Source organism: Lontra canadensis, unplaced genomic scaffold (assembly GCF_010015895.1).
Source record: "Lontra canadensis isolate GAN:19392208 unplaced genomic scaffold, GSC_riverotter_1.0 scaffold2, whole genome shotgun sequence".
Classification (NCBI taxonomy): Eukaryota; Metazoa; Chordata; class Mammalia; order Carnivora; family Mustelidae; genus Lontra; species Lontra canadensis.
This window is the reverse complement of record NW_022630996.1, coordinates 49,809,485-49,824,338: the sequence shown is the minus strand read 5'-3', so window position 1 is coordinate 49,824,338 and position 14,854 is coordinate 49,809,485. Positions and strand designations below refer to the sequence as shown.

The window sequence follows — 14,854 nt, the reverse complement described above, 5'->3', positions numbered from 1 at the left end:
AGGAAGGGAGAGAGAGAGAAAGAAAGAAAGGAAGGAAGGAAGGAAGAGCCCTAAACTATACCTACTTCTTTCCTTTGGGCAAATTCTCCATTATGATTGAACACTTACTATGTTTGATTTGTCCATTACTTTATATATTGTGTATATAATTCTTTAAAAAAAAAAAACAGTTTCAGAGAAGCTAAGTAACTTGTTGGACATCACATAGCCAGCAGAGGTAGGATCAGGATCTGAACTCAGTTCTGCAACACCACAAGGCTCACTCTCCTTTCACAAAAGATAGTACTAATCATCCAAGAGGAAAATAATGTTATCTTCAAGTAGATTTGTAAAAAATGGTGTATGATTAAAAATCATTTTAAGAACTTTAGTGTTCTTGTGTATTTAGGACTACATGATACATTTATGCAGTCAACATTTTTTTGAATGTTTACCATTTTTAAGACATACTTAGATAAAATTAAAGAGTTGAAATTTGTAATAATAGATTCAAATTTTACAAGCAGCTGCCTTCATATTTTGGAATGAATCTCCTCTGGACTCATTTTAAAATTATGCTAAAATGTAAGAATCCCCTGAAGCTGGAATATGCCCCTAAATGCAAATGAATTTGGTTATTAGTATTCTTCATCTACTAGCAGGCCGCATAGTAGAGCAATGAAAAGAGTGAAAACATGAAAGAATAAAGGAAAGGCAGAAGGGTTATAAATGAAGCCATGAAAGTAAATTGTTCTTCTACCTTTTACTGATGCTATGTGATGTACTAGGCAGAGTACAATTTGCACTCTTTAAAAACTATCTCTACGTGAAAACATCAGAGACTTTATCTTTCCCAGTAAACACTTATGACTGTAGACCAGGATAAGAGACAAAACTGTTTATCAAAGACTAGTCCTTTTATGGAGAAAGAACAAATAAGAGGTTTCCTCGCATTGAACTGAATCAAACAAAGTAGCTTAAATGTAAAGAGTTCCAACTGAAATAAATACTTAAAAACCTTGATTAGGAATGTAAATTCACATAGTCTCTGACCACTTAAAGCATATACTCTTTCAAAGAAAAAGGAATATCTTACTCAAAAATATCGTGTGTAAAATAAGACAAGTATCCTCTTATATCAAATACTGGATGTTTTCTAAAGTATTTGGTCTGAGAAATATCATGAAATGGTATTTTAACTTGTCTTTCCAGATTCTAAATGTTTTTAAACTGATTGATTTTGGATAGTATTTACAGTATTTCAATTTTCTCAAAATGTGTGACAAATTATTTTGATAGCTACATGCCATATTATTTTTTCTAATTTATTCATTTATCTTTGAATTTAGGTTTCCACTTCAAAATCATTTAATTGTATATGAACTAGTTTATGTTTATCCTTGGTGATATGGTCAGTCATATTTATACTTGATTAAGGATTATTATTCTTTGGTCATATTTCAAAATGCTTCTAACAAGAGATGGGATATGGAAATAGAGGATTGTAATAAATGGCTATTTTATGACTGGACATAGTCATCCATAAGTGATTCATATGAAAAATATTTTGATCTTTGAGAATTGTGCTTCCCTTTTAAGTTCAAAGCTAGAGCTTATACCAATAAAACAGTTTGATGGAAAATACAACTATAAAGCACTTTACATTGACCTTTGTATGAAGAATGTGCTCAAAAATATTGAACTGACTGAAACATAATTACGTTTGACATACTAAAACCTCTCTAGGAATTTTCGTTATGATCTTTCCTTTGGGCAAATGGAACAAGTCTGACCTTTGGTACATTTTAGTTTGAATCTTATGTCATAACTCATTATTTCAGAGCAAACTGGAAGTACAATAAGAGTATCTCTTCCAGTGACATGAAATGATATAGAAGAGTTAAAACTAAGTTATCCATAGATTAAAACCTTTCAGCATTCCACCACCAAAGCTATGATTGAAAATCTTGTTCAGAATAACTATTATTGTTAGATTGTCCTTTCAGTCGTCTTCTGGCTTTGGCCCTTCAAGCCAGGCCACAGATCAGCTTGAGACAGCAGCAACACCTAAGGCCATTGTTTGGGGTTCCTCTCCCACTGCTCCCTATGATCCCCAGCTGCTTTAGCCCTTTGGTTGACCTTTCTTGACTTAACATACCAACATGCAGCTAGTAGTATTTCCGCATTTTGCTTTGGTCAGTTGTAACCAGTTTTAGCTGACTATTTTCTTTTTTTTCCTCAAGGATTTTTCTGGGCACAATGCCTTTCCGGGGCTCGGAGATCTTGCTAACATTCTTGGGTGTCTGCCTCTCAGTTTTGATTTTAACAAATGTGAATTTAAAATGTTCTGAGAATCAAATTCACTTCACCTAGTGCAAGCTGAATTTTGGGGGGTTAGGACAGATCCACACAAAGCAGTATTTCCAAACTTGAAAAGCAATTTGGATCACCAGCTGTATTTTTCCTTTCCCTTCAGAATAGTAAGACCATCTATCAGTAAGACCATCTATCTTAAAACGAGATATAGGTTTAGAGATATTGAAACTAGGAAATTCTTACAAAAAGATGGCTTGTTCCCCAGGTTTGTGGATGCGAATTTTGATAATAACAAGTCAGGTTGGGTTGGGTAATCCCAGAATGGGGTATGGATAAATGTTATTTTTATTTCTCAGAATACTATAATCTGACCTTTTCTGAAGAGTTTCATGTACTGAGTCAAATTGACAAAGTGGGAGGTCGGTAAAATACTGATGACAGCTGAGGACATTTAATAGCCACTACATATCCTTGGGTATCCCGGAGTTACTCCTGTTCACAACTGTTAGTACCACGTGTAGTATTGATGATGAATTGAAACACACCCAGAATCATGGAAGTTGGTCTAGAAATGGTACTGTGTGAGCTTGCCTAGGTCTTTTCTATAGCTTCTATTTCTTTGTTTTCCTTAAATTTGTATCTTTTCATGTACAATATATGTTATATTGATATATTAGCATTGACATATATAATGTAATTATATAAGATAAATTTATATACAATATATCCCAACTGCTCTATTCCCTTATCTATTCATTAGGTTCTCTCCCTATCTTGGCAGTTATAAATAATGCTGCTATGAACGTGGGGGACTAGATAACTCTTTAGCAATGTTTTCATTTCCTTTGGATATATATCCAGAAGTGGGACTGCTGGATCATATGCTAGTTTTATTTATTTATTTATTTATTTATTTTGGATTGTCTGAGGAAACTCCATACTGTTTTCCACAGTGGCTGCACCAGTTTACATTACCACCAACAGTGCCCCGAAATTCTCTTTTCTCCACATCCTTGCCACTGTTTGCTATCTCTTGTCTTTTTAATAATAGCCATTCTATGAGGTGATATCTCATTGTGGTTTTGATTTGCATTTCACTGATGATGGGTGATGTTGAGTACATTTTACTGTACCTGTTGGCTCTTCATATATCTTCTTTAGGAAAATGTCTAGTCAGGTCCTTTGCCAATTTTTTAATTGGATTATTTGGGGAATTTTTTTGCTGTTGAGTTGTATGAGTTCTTGATATATTTTGGATATTAACCCCTTATCAGATATATCATTTTTAAATATTTTTCCTCTTCCATGGGTTGCCATAACATCTATTTCTTTGCTAAGATTTTCTATTTTTTTTTCATTTAATTCAAGATGATTTGTATAATTGATTATGATGAGCGATTTTCTATTGTATTCTGGACATTTGGGTTATTATGTTAGAAAACTCTTGATCTTTTTTATACCTTCTGTTTCAGAAGGCAGTATAGTATAGGTTGAGCTTATACGTTCTGGGCTACTTTTGTGCTTTATTTCCAATGGCAGTTTGGTTTTCTGAACCCTTGCAGTGTTATTCTGATCAGCTTCCTTCTCTGGTGCTGTTAAGGTTATTGCTCAATCTATTCTAGTACCACTTGTGGGGATAGAAAGCACTTATTTCCTTGGGCTACCTACTGTTGCTGGGTGATTTTCTGGGGAAGATGTCACTGAGAAGTAGGGAAAAATGAGTGTATGCATACAGAGTATATACATTTGCCTGCTGCAAAACTTCCATTTGAGTCAGATAATCAGAATCATGAAGATAGATGTTAATGTTGGTTCCATTCAGAGTCCATGGAACAATCAGAAAAATTATGTCTTAAGTTTTCCACCAGCCAGTCCCAACATCAGAGATGAAGAGGGCCTCATTGTTACTGTTCTTTGTTGAACAAATATCTCTTTAATTTACATCCACCTGACTTAGATACTTTGACCTTTTCCTTGTTTATTCAACAAGGAGTTTTGGACACAGTTCTCTTCTATAAGGCATTCTAAGGCACAGGTATACAAAGTTTATTTACATGTCACTAATATTTTCTAGTGATGCATTTATTTTAAATTAATTTTCCTCTAACAATAATCATAATGTTTGCCACATGGAAAAAGATTTCAACAAAGTTACAAACAACTTAATGTATACTGGGCACTGTGCAAAATGCTGGAAATGCAAAGATCAAAAAAATAATAACAGGGATCTGGCTCCCAAGAATTATGAGTGTAACAGAAGAAAAAGTACCTGTACACATGAGCAAATTGTTACATATAGTATTATAGGTACAAATTTAAAAATACAGACAAAGCCAGAGGTTCTACATAAGATTGCATTTGATAGCAGTTGAATTAGGAAAGACTCGCTAGAGCAACTGATATTTGAATTATGCTGAGAATAAATAGGAATTAATCACATGGGAAGAGAGGGAAGGCATGCTAGGTTTAGCAAGGTTCATGTGCCAGGTCACAGAGGTGTGGGGCAGTAATGGGATTTGGGAGTTACAAATAGCTCTGTGTTGTTCAAGTACCAAAGGATATCAGAGGAAACCATGAAGGGCTCTGCATTTCATGAAAAGGAGCTTCAACTTCATTCATTAAGAAATAGGAAACATAGGATAGATTTTAAGGTGAGAAAATATGGTATGATCCAGTTTGCATTTTCAAAGAAATCACTGTTCATTACAAGTAATACTTAACACCCATTTAACACGTTTAAATTTATAAGCTCATATTTAATCATACTGCCCCTTCAAAGAGCAGAAGAGCTCTAATACCATATAAATTTAAACATAAAGAACCCCCCACTTAAGTGTCAATTATGTGTCCCCACCCCTTAGGTGGGGCTCATGTAAGAATAGCTAGAAGTGGAGAGAGAACATGGGTTCTTCTGAAAAAGAGGAAATTGCCTTTTTTTGCAGATTTTCTACTAAGCATTGATGCAAATGAAAGGATTACTACTTGGTTGCTTTCAGTTGTCTTGTCCCCCCAGCCCTTCCTAATGGAGGGGAGACCCTGCCCTCTGTAAGCATAGAGTGTGGTTGTTTGTGCTGTTAACTTAGGTTTCAAATATGTCTTCCTGACAACTCTGCATTAAGGCAGGCTTCATGCCCTATTTCCAGATGAGAATTGAATGCAAAGTACACATTAAAGGGGAAAATTTAGGTGATATGTGCAATTAAATGTATTCACCCATCACTGGTTTTTTCTTATTAATATTTAACTGTAAGGATATTTTTATGTTGCTTGATAACAGTGATTGTCAGAGAAAGGTCAACGGATCATGGCTTACAAGGTATATAGGACCTTGTAGGTGGGAGGCAACCTCTCTCCTTCCCGGTTTCAGTACTTCTCTTGCCCTCCTGACCCAGAGAAGCAGTCAGGCTGCTGACTGTATGAATGTGGGTTCTACCCCTGGTTGACACAGATTCCACAGACCATAGCTATTACTTCAAAAGCACATCAGCCTGGATTTTATGCGGAGAAATATAATTTCTGTTGGCATCTTTAATTCTGTATACAAAGTACCTTGCTTGAGGAAAGCAGCAGAACACAAGCAGTTGATAAATAGAAGAATATGGCATCTCTGTGCCTCATGGATATGACCTCCATAGATAAAATGCAAATCTCCTTTGTGTAACTGACATTTAGTCTGTTAGCCATTTTTAATAAAAGAGTAGAGAAGTTTCTCCCCTGTGGCTTTTGCTGGTACTTTTTATAGCCGTGGTGTGGTAGGAAGTAGGCCCCAAGTTCCCTTGGCAACAAGTAGGGTAGAAGCGATACATAGAAATCTGAATCATCAGTGAATCATCTGAGGATTTCTGTTTCCAATCCTTGGAAATAATTTATTGATTGTTTTTAACTATGTGATGTTTGCTGACTCTAAGTGAACATGCAGAGAGCATAAGAGTTTACTTTGGTCAATCATTTAAGGAAAGTTCTGAATGTTCCAAGTGGACCTTCATACTGATACCCAAAAAACACTTTTGTTTTTTTTTAATTAAGAGAGTACTCACATTGGAGGGGAACAGATCAGTACACCAAGGCATCAGCAGTGGGGGACGGTCCCCTTCTACAAAGAAAACCAATGTCCCCAGAAAGATGTTTCAGGACACTGCTCCAAGAAAACTAAATTTTTCTTTGTATCAAGGAAAGGTGATGTCTGTACAGTTCGATGTTAGTCATAGAGAAAATCTGCAGACACTTGAAAAGAGAATTGACGTGGCTCACATCTGAAATGTGTGCACACATACCCACATGCACACGCACAAACTGAAACTTCTGGACATCAGTTACTCAGTTTCTCCTGCCATTTTTCCCCCACTGATACATTTCTTATATGATCTCTTCATCTCCCTTTTTGTTTCTATGACCTTATTTCTGTTAAACACTTTGTCTTCTTGACTCAGATTGTCCTTTTCTTGATTCTTTGTGCAGAGAGAAAAACAACCTCCCCCCAAAATTTTTCTCGTGTCAGCATCCAGTAAAACCCATTAATGGTTCAGTGGTTTCTTGAGGACCATGGCTTACTTATCATTATATTTGCACCTTAGTGGGGGTGCCTAACCTGTAGGAGATGTTCAATAAGTAGTTCATTGAATGATTTATAATTTTTGTATTTTTGCTTCTCTGCCTCCCACATTAAACCTAAATCTACTCGGCAGTGGAAGTCTGATGTCATATCTTTGTTTCCCTCACTCCTACCATGGTCTCCATGTTCATCCAACATTTATTGAGACAGTGAATGAAATTCAAATCCTGGAAATCTTCAATTGTAGTCTCCTCTCCCTAGATGATCTCATTTGCCTACCCTCCTGTGAGGTGAGCGTTTGTAGCAGTCAGGCTCCCCTGAATCTCTGCTACCATTTCTCTCAGATGAATTACCACCACCATTGTCACTACCTACTCTTGTTCTAACCTCTTTCTGAGCCCATCCTGTCTCATTGTATCCACCATTGGAGAGACTTCTTGATCCCTCCAGTCCTTCCAGTTCTCATGTTTGTCAAACTCCTCAAGTCTGAGGGCTTTATTCAAATGTTGTCCCTCATGCATTCATCTCTAGTTTACCTCCTGTTTGCCTCCTGTTTCCTAAACCTCTATTTCTCACATGTCGATGACACTAATATCCTTCATCTCTAGCTCTATATCTCCTCAGTGCAACAAATCTTGATGTTTTATAAGCTCTTCAGTCCCAAAAATGTTCCAAAGTTGGTTCATATTGTTAAACATACTGTTAAATTTTATGGGTGCGTTAATTATTTTTAGGGTTTTGTTGTTGTTGTTGTTATAGTGAGTCCTTTTGCCCTTAGGGATACATATTAAAACAGTTAAGGATGAAATGATGAGTGATTTCACATTTATTTCAAAATAATACACAAGGTAATAAAAAGGAGTTATACTATTCTATGTACTATGTGTCTGAAATGTTTTTCTAATACAAATGCCTTAAAACTTAATTCATTGTTTTCCTTTCTTATTCCCTTCAGCCACTTTGAACCCACTCCTCCTTTGTTTTAAAGCACTCTTTCCCCCCTATTCCAGTCCCAACCTTCTGGGACATTCTCTAGGGTTTGGGAGCAGAGACTGACATGGGAAACTAAGCCAATTTAACTGCTGATGTGATCAGTGCCCAAATTGAAGATCCTGGTGTCAAGCCAAGTGGTTAAAAAATTTTTAAAGCAAAAGCAGAGAGCAGCTATGTTCTAAAAGAAAACAGGAGAACTGGGAGTTTACCCCTCCACCCCACCATGTTCTCAGTTTTGTGATTCTCTAAAAACACGACTGAGAAAACATCCAAAAGCAATGGTCATGTTGTGGTCTTTGCCTGAAGTATCTTTCCCTTCTCTTGTTATCTCTTTGGAAATTACCTACTTAAGCTTCATTTGAGACTCCTCAACCATCACTTTTTGTAGTGCTCCCTGGACTCTGCCTCCCACAGGCAGAATTAAATGCTTCTTCATCAATATTCACATACAACATTATACCTACTTCCTTTTTTACACCACTACCGTGGAGCGAAGTTATTAGCTACGGGTGTCCTTCTGGCATTGCACTGCTCTGCAGAGAGAACTCAGACTACCTGCCCCAGACTGTAAGCTCTGTCTTCCTCTCCTTGGTTCCACAGTCAGCACAGAGCTTGAAAAGAGTAGATGTTTGATGAAAGGTGAAAAGTGATTGAGAGAGAATTTACTATTTTTTAATACATGAAGCTCCTCTTTTCTGCTACTATTCATATATTGGAAGTCTTCTTTTCCAGTCTCCCCATCCAAAAGTACTCCTTCTTCCTCTGAGTTCACTGAACCTTTTCCCTCTAACAATATGTACCACGATCTGATTTGGTTTTGGTCTTCTCTCCTTTGCTGTCCATGACTTGTGAGAGCAATGACCATTCCTTTTCCTCCTCCTGCTCTCTACAGAGCCCGCTCGGGGTTTGGTTCCAGAGCACACTTGAACAATTCATCGAATTAAATATCGAAGGGTAAAAGACATAGGAAGAGTCTCCATTCCCACCTGAGGTCAGCCATATTGCATATTTGATGTCCCTTATTTGCTCAAATAATTTCATGACCTTCATTATTTATAGAGGGAATAAAGATGTCTATAAACAGACAGCCACAATTCACAGAATACAATAATTGTCCTTTAAGGCTTCCAGAACTAAGCAGCACATGCCTCCCACTTAATCAGCTGTTGCTCACAAAAACACAACAGTGGTGGGTTTGCATCTCCACTTGAGAGTTAAGGAAACTAGGGCCGCATGAGCAACAGGTTCAGGAACAGAGCTCCGAATTTCATCACAAGACTTTTAAATCCCACTCCAATGTCCTTCCCACTTATACCACAGCTTCCTGTGTGTAAATGACAGAAGAATGAGCTCCTCTGGTACATCTCCACCATTACAGGTCTTTAGAGAAGCATTATGATGGAGAGAGCAAGGAGAAAAGGTCTGATGCCAGGCTCTGTTTCATTGCCGGCTCCGCTGAGCCGCAGGACCCTGGGTCAGCCAACAGTCACGGTGGAGAGGAAAGAAACCTGCTTTATAAAGTGAAGCCTGGCACTTGATGGAAGAAACTCAGAGGCATTGCTGTGGAGGCTTCTTGCCACCTAATGTGCTTACTCTGTGCCTCAGTTTCCATATCAGTAAATTAAGCATGATAATGTTCCCTATCTGATACAGCTGTGCCGCAGATTACAGGAGCTAATAATATACACAAAGCATTTACAACAGTGCCTGGCACATAGAAAGCCCTATATGTAATGGTTTATTTTGTCCCCACTTTGATCATTTATTTCGAAATAGAGCACATGCAATGCATTTTGTACAGTATGAAAGGCAGAAATACTAAGTGACTTTTTGGGGTCAATTTTTGAGACAAGTCCCAAGATATTTGTGGTATTCACATCTAAAATCTCTCTCCTGTTCTCCACAACTTTTCCAAACACAGTTTGCAAAATCAGATTGGACATTGTACAGGAATAGCTTTTCTCCTAATATTTCAGTACTTTCGGTTCCATTCCAGCTGGAGTTAGAAATAGTGTTGCATGCAGAAATTTAAAATTATGTGAAAACAATGTGATCCAAAACTTTTTTTTTTTTATTTATTGTCAGGAAAAGTGATGGTTCATGTGTGAAATAAAAACAATACTGACAGTTATTTGATATCTCTGGAGTTTGAATTACTCACCTCATCATCATCTTGGGAGCTATCCTGATGTCTGGTTATAAAACAAAAACTAGCTGAACTATAAAAATGCTATATAACTTGTTGAATCATTGAATATTTAACAATCAGTTGAGGACTTTCTTACATGAGGCAGTATTCTAGAAGAAGGACACACAGCCCATGTGCTCTGCAGGAAGCTACTTTACAGGTGTAAGGAGACAGGAAACAAGCAGTAAACAACATAATGACAGATCTGATGGTGGAAGTTAGGGAAGAAATGTACAGGGTGATATCTACTAGATTAGTGGGAAGATGGAAGAAGAACATTAAGGTAATTTCGGACGTTTTCAGCCAAAACCTGAAAGATCAGAAGCATAATATCACGACATTATATCATGAAAGACATAGTACAGAAATATCAACCATAGAGAGGTAACTTACCAACAGGATTTTGTTGTTGTTGTTCATCTTACCTACGTATGTGTTTCCTATCAGTAAATTTGATTTGGTTCAAATGTAGTTAGAATAGCTTAGACAAAGTTCAGATATGACCCATGATGTATATCTCTTTCTCTCATTTAGTATGTGAGTAATACTCATTATTAAAAAAAAAAAAACTTTGGAAACTAAAAATTTTAAATAAAACTTACCCACAATTCAAAAACTTAAATGTAATTTTTACTCATATGTTTATCTATTCCTAATGCAGATTTTTTTGTGTGTGTGAAGTTCTGTTTGTGGTTATTTAACCTTTGTGAAATGAGGTTAAAGTAGGTAGCTGGCTCCACGTAGAAAAAAAGAGAAACAGAAGCAGAGGTCATGCTGATATTCATAGTTCACATGGTAAGAAGCATATTTTGGTTTGAAAGTTAGGATTGATCACACACACACACACAAAAACGTTGTCGTGGTCAGAACAGTGGGGACGGAGAAATGCTTTGATTTCAACTATTGCCAAGTCTTACAACCCCCAAGCAATTGAGCAAAAAAAAAAAAAGATACAAACCCATCCCACTTAGGAAGTAGTAAGCTTGAAGGAGAGGGACCTGGAGAAACTAGCCTTGTTCTCATAAGCAGAAGCTGGAGTGGGTGGTGATGGTGTTGACAGTGACATTGGTGATGAGCTTCCTGGCCTTTACACAGTCCCAGCTGAGCCCCAGCCAATGACAAGAGCAAAGCCGTGAATATCTTTGTCATTGGCGTCATTGAGACCCAGTTCCTCCTTAACTGTCAACATGCTTTCTTCCTTCTCCTCTCTCTCCACCTTTCAGACTGAGGAGAGGAGAGGTTACAATTTGCTTTTCAAGGTGATACTCATCTCACAGACTTCAGTACCACCTTCTATCGGAAAGTGTCCTGTTGGGCTTTAGGGGCTCAGAGTACACACACAGTCTCCACTTTGGCCTTGAGAATAAGCAAAAAAAAAAAAAAAAAAAGGAAAAGGAAAACCAAAGTGCAGGAGCAGTCAATTCTTCGAACAAGAGGAGCCCATAGGAAATCAGAGGAGAAATGATTGGGCTATTGTTAATTGTTCTCTCATTTTTAACTTTCCACAATAAAGAGATTTTTCACTTTAGCAGTATCTACTGTCAAAGAACCAAATTAGGCTAAAGCGCTGACATAGGGTAGGGCAGGTGAAAAAAAGTACATTGTTTTATCACAGGAGTCATTTGACAGTTATTTCTTTCCTTTCAAATAGAGGTTGGCAGGTAAGTAGGTAGAAGGCGGATGGACGCAAGTATTTATATATACGTGTGCGTGCTCATTCGTTAATATAAATGGAATCCTGTATCTTGTCTTTTTCACTAACCATAAGCATCTTCCCGTGTCATGAATTCATCTTCAAAAACATCTTACTGAATAGAAAAAAATCTATTATCATACAGATGTACTCTACAGATTGTTTAACCAAAAGTACCCTATTGCTTGGCCCTGTTGCTGGAATGTTAGTTTGTCCATGATGTTGTAAATGATGGTATAATGAATATCATGGGATATTAATCTTCCAGCTGCTACATTTTTAGAATAAATCCCTAGACATAGAGCCATTTTGAGCAGTTATTTGAGTATCTGTCAAAATTCTTGATCCACACTGTTAAACTGCTCTCCCAATAGCAATGTGAAGGAAGACCCTTCTTACTAACCCAGCAGTATTAGCTATTTTCCAAAAAAATCTTTACTGGCATTAATTTTAATAAAATTTAAGCTCTGAGTCACAGCTACTTTTCATTTTCCTTTCTATTTTTCCTATTTCTAACCTTTTGGGCATGAGGAGATCAAAATAGGATTCCTGGTAGAGCTAAAACATGCACAAAATGATCAGCAAGTGAAAAAAAAGCATTGAGTTCTAAAAATATACACAAGATTGGTCTGTGTGTTTACTTTTAGGAAAATTGTTTTCTTAGGGCCATCTCAGTGACCTTGGGTTAATACTGCTTTTGAATCCTGCACAGCCAACATTAGCTGATTTTGAGCAGAGACATTCCTAGAACTTATTTAGGCACTAAATATACTTAAAATAATATGGATCCAGGGTTAACATATGCATTTAAGCTACAAAGAAGAACGTTTGGATAAAAGTTTGCCTCTCATTATAACACAAAAATAGCATGGTTTAAATATTTTGATTTGCACTATAAATTATGCTTATTTAACTAATTTAAAATGAAATAATTTATCCTTTGAAATATTTTGAAAACATTTTATTTTCCTAAAACATAGAATAAATTAAACTTGCTTGAATCTGTAGGATTTCATCTAAACTAGGTAAAACAAATTCATTCTTTCCCATTGTTGTCAAATCAGATAGCTGTTCTATTTCTAATAGCATTTGATCTTCATATTTGTCATTTCCTTTGTAGAAATTATAAATTTGATTGATTATCCTTTCCCCACAATGTCTTTTTTAACTTATCTACCTATAATTTATCCATTCTTATACATCCTTATTTAAAATTGAAGTATTATCTACAAGGCTAATGGACCTATAACAGTAATCCTGAATTTAATCCCCTCTACACACTAACCATTGCCATCAGGCTAATATGGGTACTTTAGACTTTGTGTTCTGCATTTGAAAAAACTGATAATTATAGAGAAAATGTATAGAGGTGTTTTGGTCTTTCTTTTTTATAAAAATTGTATCATCGTATCACTACCGTGACACCAAAACCTGATTTTTTTTCTTTATCAGTGCCTCTCTCCTTCAAACTGCTGCCTTATATGCCATTCCATAGATTAGGAGTCCCTCTATGTATAGATATTGAGTCTCCTTCCAGTTCTTTGTTGTTAGAAATTTTTTATTTAAGAATACATTCCAGATCCAAACATGAAAAAGATATATATAATATAGTATAGTACTCTTATAATATTATGTTTAGATTATAATCATCTGAAATTTATCTTTATGAATGCAAGATATGAGCTAACTGTAACTTTCTAAATGAGTAAATAATTCTTCTAAAATTTGTATTAAAAAATGTACCCCTGGCATGCCTGGGTGGCTCAGTCAGTTAAGCTATCAACTTTTGGTCTGGGCTCCCATTATGGTCTCATGGGCAATGAGCTCAGGTTCCACATGGGGCTCCACCCTCAGCAGGGAGTCGGCTTGACGTTTCTCTCCTTCTGCCCCTCTCTCCTTGCACGCATGCACAGTCCGTCTCTCTCTCTTTCTAAAAGAGAATATATTTTTTAAAGTACCTCTTACCCCATTTATCTAAAATGCCACTTTAATCATGTTTTAAATTAGCATATGCTTTTAGGGCACCTTGGTGGCTCAGTGGGTTAAGCCTCTGCCTTTGGTTCAGGTCATGATCCCAGGGCCTTGGGATTGAGCCCCGCATCGGGCTCTCTGCTCAGCGGGGAGCCTACTTCCTCCTCTCTCTCTCTCTGCCTACCGCTCTGCCTACTTGTGATCTCTCTCTCTGTATCAAATAAAAAATAAAATCTTTAAAAAAAAATTAGCATATGCTTTCATTTATTTTTTAGACTCCTATCCCACTGATCTACTTATCAATTCCTATCCCACTAATATAATGTTTTTATTATTATAATTCTATTTTTCATATGTAGTAGACAATGCCATCCCTTCATTTTCTTTTATAGATTTTAATTGGTTATTTTTGCACAGAGGCCATGCTCATCCTCTCTGTATCATTCTAACTTTAGTATATGTGCTGCCCAAATGAGTACTTATTATAAGTATTTACCTTTAAATATTCACTCCTCTTTGTGGATTTTAGAACAGGTTTTAAATTCCCACAAAAATAATTTTTTACTAGTATTATACTAAAATAATAGGTTATTTTGGAGGTAACAGACATCATTAAAATATTAAACCTTCTCATTTATGAACAAAGTATTTTCCCCATTTATTTAGGGTTTTTTTTTATACCTTCTAGTGAAGTCTAATTAGGATTATTCCTAAGTGTTTGATATGATTATTACTATTATAAATAGACCTCTTGTTCTATTTTATTTTATAGTTGGCTTATGGATATGAATAAAATATGAATATGAATAAAATATGGATAAAAGCTACAGGTTATTATATGGTGGGTTTGTATTTGGCCATCTTGATTAAATTCCCTTATTTACCCCATTGAGGTTTTCATACAAATGTTGATACTCTCTGTATATTGCCACAGTTTTATAACTTCCTTTCTAATATTTGAGTCTTGTTGTATTACATTGGCTTGGACCTCAAGTTGAAGGTTGAAAACTTTTCTTCTTTGTCCATATAGGCCTGCTTCTAACAGTTTATCACTGAGGATAATTCTTGATGTGGTACTCTGGTAGATCCTTTTATAAAGTTGAGGAAATTACTTGACATATTTTTTTATTTTACCAAAAGCTTTTAAAAATTGTTATAAACA

General features: G+C 36.2%; 1 non-coding gene across 1 annotated transcript; it reads right to left on the bottom strand.

The window, feature by feature from the left end:
* Positions 1 to 14,062: 14,062 nt before the first annotated feature.
* LOC116878875 lies at positions 14,063 to 14,171 on the bottom strand. Its single transcript, XR_004384903.1, has one exon. It is a non-coding gene; the product is annotated as a U6 spliceosomal RNA (small nuclear RNA).
* Between the last annotated feature and the right edge of the window lie 683 nt (positions 14,172 to 14,854).